Below are 8509 nucleotides of genomic sequence, written 5' to 3' on the forward strand. Positions count from 1 at the left end.
TTTGATACATCCAAGCCCCAGGAGCCAAGCCAGCTCAAGCCAGGAGCAGCTGAGATAGATCAAGTTGGAAAAACTCACTGACTTAAGGCTGAGTGGAAATGAGAATCACAGACTGTGGTCACTAGAAAAGCTCTGGACATAGTCGTGAGGGATGCATGGGGGTCAGAACCAGAAATGGGTGGCTGGAAGGAAAGCAAGCTCCTGGGAAATTTCCTTGTCCTCATGCTTCTTGCCATCTGTCTCTGCTGCCATGCCTCCAATTTCTTACTAACTGGTCCTCATCACTTGCTTTCCTGACAACCTCACCTATCCAAAACCAAAGGGCCCAATGACATTTATCACACAAATAGAAGAAAAGAATGCTAAATGTGTATGGAACCACAAAAGACCTCAAATAGCCAAAGCAATCATGAGAAAGAAGAAGAAAAACAGATATCACACTTCCTGATTTCAAAGCTATAGAATTTAAAACAGCACGGTACTGACATAAAAATAGACCCAGAGACAATTAGAACTGAATAGAGGCCTCAGAATTAAACCCCAATAAATGCAGGCAACCTATATTTGACAAGAGAGTGAAGAACACCCAAGGGGGAAAGGATAGTCTCTTCAACAAATGGTGTGGTGAAAACATGAAGAAAAATAAAATTGGACTCTTATCTTGCACCACTCACAAAAATTGACTCAACATAGATCAAAGACTTAAACATAAAACTTGATACCACAAAACACCTAAAAGCAAACATGGGGGGAAAGCTCTTCAACATTGGCAGTGATTTTTTTGAATATGACACCAAAAGTAAAAAGAATGAAAAAAAAAAATCAATGAGTAGAACTACACCAAAATAAAAAGCTTCTGCCCTGCAAAAGAAACAACAAAATGAAAAGGAAACATATATGGGTAGGATCTGAATGACAGAGTAGAAATATCCTGAGCTGATTTCCTCCCATGGACACACCAAAACTACAAATACATATAGAATGACTGTCTCTGAGAATGACTTGAAGATTGGTAGAGCAAATATCTACGATTAAGGATATTAAGAAAAAAACACATTGAGACAGGTAGGAAGGACAAAGGCACAATCTAGTCAGGACGCACACCCCTGGTGCATTGACCCACAAGCAGGAGAGGATATCATGAACTAGGAAGTTTGCATCATGCATACCGGCCCTGGGGGCCTGGCCCAGAAGTTGAGCCTCCAAAATGCCTGGCTTTGAAAGCCAGCAGGGCTTACACTAAGGAGAGCCAGAAAGTTGTAGGAAACCAGGATCCTGCTATTAAAGGGCTTGTGCACAAACCAACTCACTCCAAGTCCCAACACAGAGGCAGTAGTTTGAAAGGTTCCTGGTGCTCCAGCAACCCTGACAAGGCTGCCCCAGCATGCCTCAAAGCCTGTGCCTGCTTCAGCACCAGCCACCCCATCAAGACAACCACAGCTGGCCTGGCATATCCAGGGACCTCTATCACTCATGCTCACTCTAGCTCCAGCCATGGCAACCTGAGTGCACAAGGCAACCTCAGCCCAGCCCAGTGCACTCTGAGAAAAGTCTGGCCTGCACTTGCTCAGCTACAGCCACCCAACCAAGTTTCACTCTCACCAGGCTGGCCCAGTATACCCTGTGAAAAACCCCAACTAGTGCCCATTCTAGCTCCAGCCATTCTGCCAATGTGGCCCTGTCTCAGCTCAGCACACCCCGTGAAAAACCTGACTTGTGCCCACTCCAGATGCAATGTCCACCAAGGCAGCCCTGGCTCATTCCAGCACACCTTGAGAAAGCTCCTCCAGACTGCACCTACTCCAGCTACAGCCATCCCACAAAGGTGACCTTAGTGACCAACCCCCCATTCATAACCACTTCAGAAACAGTTGTCCTACAAAGGTGACTCAGGCCTTGCACATCCCAGGAAACACTGGCTTGTGCCTGCTCCAGCCCCATCCAGCCTGATGAGAATCAGGAACATGTAGTCTGCATATGGGGTGTTCCTACACAAGGCCATGCCTTCAAGACTAGAAAAGGAAACTAGTTTACCAAGTTCATAGAAACAAACACAGAAAGTCAAACAAAATGAGGAGGCAGAGGAATATGTTCGAAACAAAAGAACAAGATTATCTAATGAAATGGAGATAAGTAATATGCCTAATAAAGGGTTTCAGTAATGATCATAAAGATGTTCACCAAACTCAGGAGAAAATACAGGAACTCAGTGAGAACTTCAACCAAGTTAGAACCAAACCAGCTGAAGAATATAATAACTGAAGTGAAAAATACACTGTGAAAACAGCAGATTGGATGATATGGAAGAATTCATAAGCTACTTGGAAGACAATAGTGGGAAATCCCCAATCAGAACAGGAAAAAAAAAAAAACCAAACTAAAATTTGAGGAATAGTTTAAGGGACTTCTGAGAGAATGTCAAAAATGTCAACATATGCATTATAGAAATCCCAGAAAGAGAAGAGAGAGAGAAAGTGGCAAAAATTTTATTTGAAGAAATAATAGCTAAAAACTTCCCTAATGTGGGGAGAATACCTAGGTCCAAGAAGCACAGAGTCCCAAACATGACGAACCCAAAGAGATCCACACGAAGACATATCATAATTAAAATGGCAAAAGTTAAAGATAAAGGAAGAATTTTAAAGGTAGCCAGAGAAACCGAGCTAGTCACATGCAAGGAAAAACTGATGAGGCTATCAGCTGATTTTTCAGCAAGAACCAGGCCAGATGGAGACATATGATGTATTTAAAGTGCTGAAAGGAAAAACTTTACAACAAAGACTACTCTATTCAGCAAGGTTATCACTGAGACTTGAAGGAAAGATAAAGTATTTCCCACAAAAGCAAAATTAAAGGGGTTCATCACCACTAACCAGGCCAAACAAAGAATGTTAAGTATCTTCTTTAAGTGGAAAAGAAAAGACAATAAATAGATATATGAAAATGTACAAAAGAAAAAAATCTCACTGGTAAAGGAAAATATATAATAAAGTCAGTGGATCAGGCACTTAAAATGCTAGTGCAAAGGTTCAAAGACAAAAGTGTAAAAGAAACTATAACTACATTGAGTAAAAAGATGTAAAATATAACATCTATTACATAAAAAACATGGGATAAGGGAGTAAAAATGTACTGATTTTAGAATGTCTTTGAACTCAAGTAACTATCTGCTAAAGTAAACTAATATATGTAACTATAACTATATATATATAGGTATATATAACTGTATATGTATGTGTGTGTATATATATATATATATATATATATATATATACATATATATAGAGAGAGAGATTGATATGTATGAACCTCACAGTAACCACAAACCAAAGACCTACAATAGAGACACAAAAAATAAAGAGAAACAATCAAAGTATAACACTAAAAAAAAAAAAATTACCAAACCACAAGGGAAAACACTAAAAGAGGAAAACTACAAGAAAATCACAAAACTCTTTTTAATAGCAATAAGTTCATATCTATCAATAATCACTTTAAATATAAATGGACTAAGGAATTCCTTGTTTGTCCAATGGTTAGGACTCCATGCTCTCACTGCTGAGGACCAGAGTTCAATCCCTGGTCAAGGAACTAAGATCTCACAAGCCACATGGTATGGCCTAAAAAAAAAAGTAAATATAAATGGACTAAATGTTCCAATCAAAAATATGGTGGATGAATGGATAAACAAACAAAACCCATCTATATGCTGCCACAAGACTCACGTCAGATCTTAAACACGCACAGACAAAGTGAAAGATGCCAAAAGATATTCCAATTAAATGGAAGTTAAAAGAAAGCTGGCGTAGCAAAAGTCATATCAGACAAAATAGATATTAAAACTATGAATGTAGCAAAAGAAAAAGAGGGCAGTAAATAATGATAAAAGGGTCAATCCAAGAAGTGGATATAAACTTTGTAAAAATGTATTCACTGATCATAGGAGCATTAAATATAGAAAAATAATATTAACAGGTGTGAAGGGGAAAATTGACAGTAATACAATGATAGTAGTGGACTTTAACACCACATTTGCATCAATGGACTGATCATCCAGACAGATATCAATAAGGAAACAAAGGCCTTAAAAGACAAAAAAAACAGATTGCTTTAGAGATATATACAGAATATTCCATCCAAAAACTGCAGAATACACAATCTTTTCAATTGCAGAAGGACCATTCCCCAGGATAGATCACATTTTAGGTCACAAAACAAGTCTCAATAAATTTAAGAAAATTGAAAATATTAAGCATCTTTTCTGACCACAACAGTATGAAACTAGAAATCAATTACAAAAAGAAACCTGGAAAAAACATAAACACATGGATCCTAAACAACATGCTATTAAACAACCAATAGGTCAATGAAGAAATCAAAGAGGATATCCAAAAATACCTTGCAACAAATAAAAATGAAACACAACTTTCTAAAATCTGTGGGATGCAGCAAAAGCAGTTTTAGGAGGGAAGTTCATTTCAATACAGGCCTACCTTAGGAAACAAGAAAAGTCTCAAATAAACAATCCAACTTTCCACCTAAACAAACTAGGAAAAGAAAAACAAGCAAAGCCCAAAGTTAGTAGAAAGAAGGAAATAATGAAGATCAGAGCAGAAATAAAAGGGGATATATGTATACATATAGCTGATTCACTTTCTTTGTACAGCAGAAACTAACACAATATTGAAAAGCAACTATACTCCAATTAAAAAAAAAAGAGAGAGAGACCAAAATATAGGAAGATCAATGAAACTAAGAACTAGTTCTTTGAAAAGATAAACAAAATTGATTAGACTTTATACAGACTCATCAGGAAAAGAGAAGGGCAAAATAAATAAAAGAGAAGTTACAAACTTACCATAGAAATACTTACAATCATAAAAGTCTACTACAAACAATTATATGCCAACAAATTACACAAACTAGAAGAAAAGGGTAACTTTCTAGAACCATGCCATCTTCTAAGACTGAATCAGGAAAGAAATGAAAACATGAATAGACCAATTATTAGTAATGAAATTAAATCAGTGATCCAAAAGCTCCCAGAAACAAATGTCCAGGACCGAACAGCTTCACAAGGGTATTCTACCAAACATTTAAAGAAAAGTTAATACCAGTCCTTCTCAAACTATTTCAAAAAATTGAAGAGGAAGGAATGCTTACAAACTCATTCTACAGGGTCAACATCACCCTGATACCAAAACCAGACAGAAACACCACAAAAAAAGATATCACAGGCCAATATCCCTGATGAACACAAATGCAAAAATCCTCAACAAGTATTATCAAACAAAACAACAACATATTATAAGATAATACAGAATGATCGAGTGGGATTAATTCCAGGGATGCAAGGATGGTTCAATATCTACAAATCAATCAATGTGATATACCACATTAACAAAACAAAGGTGAAAAATCATCACAATAATCTCAACAGATGCAGAAAAAGCATTTGAGAAAATTCAATATGTATTTATAATAAAAACTTGCCACAAAGTGAATACAGAAGGAGCCTCAACATAATAAAGGCCATATATGACAAACCCATAGCCAACATAATACTCAATGATGAAAAGAGGAAAGCTTTCCCTCTATAATCAGGAATAAGACAAGAATGCCCACTCTCACCACTTTTATTCAAAATAGTATTCTATGTTATAGGCATAGCAATCAGAGAGTAAAAGCAAATAGAAGGAATTCAAATTGAAAAGGAAGAAACAAAACTATCACTATTGGCAGATAACATGATTTTATATATATATATAAAACCCTAAAGGCTCTACAAAAACAAAAACTATTAGAACTAATAAATGAATTCAGTAAAATTAAAGAATACAAAATTGGACTTCCCTTGTGGCGCAGTGGCTGAGAGTCTGCCTGCCAATGCAGGGCACGCGGGTTCGAACCCTGGTCTGGGAGGATCCTGCATCCCACATCCCACATGCTGCGGAGCGGCTGGGCCCTTGAGCCACAATTGCTGAGCCTGCGTGTCTGGAGCCTGTGCTCCGCAACAAGAGAGGCCGCGATGGTGAGAGGCCCGTGCACCGCGATGAAGAGTGGCCCCTGCTCTCCGCAACTGGAGAAAGCCCTCGCACAGAAACGAAGACTCAACACAGCCAAAATTTAAATTAATTAATTAATTAATTTAATAAAAAAAGAATACAAAATTAATATACAGAAAAAGGTTGCATTTCTATACAATAACAACAATCTATCAGAAAGAGAAATGAAGAAAACCCATTTATATGTTCATTAAAAAAATGAAATACCTAGGAATAAATCTAACCAAGGAGGTGAAAGACATGTCCTCTGAAAGCTAGAAGACTTGGATGAAAAAAGTTGAAGACAACACAAATCAATGGAAAGTTATGATCAGGGATTGGAAGAATAAATATTGTTAAAATATCCATACTACCTAAAGCAACCTACAGATTCAATGCAATCCCTATCAAATACCCAATGACATTTTTCACAGAACTAGAAAAAATAATTCTAAAATTTGTATGGAAACAAAAAAGACCCTGAATACCCAAAGCAATCTTGAGAAAGAAGAACCAAGCTGCAGGTATTACACTCCTTAATTTCAAACTAGACTACAAAGCAATAGTAATCAAAGCAGTCTGGTAGTGGCTCAGAAACAGGCACATACATCAATGGAACAGAATACAGGGCCCCAGAAATAAACCCACGCCCCTACAGTCAATTAATCCATGACAAAGAAGGCAAGAATATACAATACGGATAAGAGAACCTCTTCAAAAATGGTGTTGGGAAAACTTGACAGCTACATGCAAAAGAATGAAACTAGTTCATTTTCTTACAATGTATACGAAAATAAACTTAAAATGAATTAATTACATAAATATAAGAACTGCAGTCATAAAACTCTTAGAAGAAAGCATAAATAGTAAGCTGGTTGACTTCACTTTTAGCAATATTCTTTTTCCATCTCTCTCCTTAGGCAAGGGGAAAAAAGTAGAATAAACATTTAGGACAGCATCAAACTAAAAAGCTTTGTACAGTGAAGGAAATATCAACAAAAAAGGCAGTCTACTGAATGGGAGAAGTTATTTGCAAATTATATATATGATAAGGGGTTAATATCAAAAATATACAAAGAACTCATAAAACTCAACATTAAAAAACCTGAATTTAAAAATGAGCAGAGGACCTAAATAAACATTTTTCCAAAGAAGACATACAAATGGCCAACAGACACCAAAAAAGATGCTCCACATCACTAATCATCACGAAATGCAAGCCAAAAGTACAATGAGATATCACCTTACATCTTTCAGAATGGCTATTATCAAAGAGACAACAAATAAAAAGTGTTGGCGAGGATGTGGAGAAAAGGGAACACTCGTGCATCATTAGTGGGAATGTAAATTGGTGTAACCAACTATAGAAAACAGTAGAGGTTCCTGAAAATATTAAAAACAGAACTGCCATATAATCTGGCAATCATACTTCCGGGTATATATTTAAAAGAAATGAAAACAGGTTGTTGAAGAGATACATGCACTCCTGTGTTTATTGCTTCACTATTCACAATAGCCAACATACTGAAACAACTGAAGAAGTGTTCATTAACAGATGAATGAGGAAGACGTGGTATGTAGGTACAGTGGAATCCACTTCAGCCTTGTGGAAAAAGGAAATTCCACTATTTGCAACAACATGGATGAACCTTGAGGACACGAGTGTAAGTGAAAAAGAGACAGAGAAAGACAAATACTGTATGATATATCATGTATCTTAATTCTAAAAACACCAAACTCGGGCTTCCCTGGTGGCGCAGTGGTTGAGAATCTGCCTGCCAATGCAGGGGACATGGGTTCGAGCCCTGGTCTGGGAAGATCCCACATGCCACGGAACAACTAGGCCCGTGAGCCACAATTACTGAGCCTGCGCGTCTGGAGCCTGTGCTCCGCAACAAGAGAGGCCGCGATAGTGAGAGGCCTGCGCACCGCGATGAAGAGTGGCCCCCGCTTGCCACAACTAGAGAAAGCCCTCGCACAGAAACGAAGACCCAACACAGCCATAAATAAATAAATTTTAAAAAAAAGCAGCCTTTTAAAAAATAATCATAATAAAAATTTTAAAAAAGACAAAAAAATAAAAATAAAAACACCAAACTCAAAAAAACAGAAAGTGAAATTGTGGTTACCAGGGGTTGAGGAGTGGAGGAATGGAAGAGATGATGTTTAAAGGTACATAATATTTACAACTAGTAAATAAATACGTTGGAGATATAATACACAGTACAGTGATTATAAACACAGAGCTGCATTATAAACATTACACTGCTGAGAGATTAGATCTTAATTTTTCTACTACTAGAAGAAATGATAATTGTGTGATGTGACGAGGTGTTAATTAACACTACTATGGCAATCACATTGCAAAATAAATGTATCAAATCAATACATTGTACACCTAAGGACGTAAGAATAAGAGAGAGAAGAGTAACTTTAAAAGTCAAATGGTTCTAAAAGACTTATGA

Source organism: Balaenoptera physalus (assembly GCF_965194825.1).
Source record: "Balaenoptera physalus genome assembly, chromosome: 3".
Lineage (NCBI taxonomy): Eukaryota > Metazoa > Chordata > Mammalia > Artiodactyla > Balaenopteridae > Balaenoptera > Balaenoptera physalus.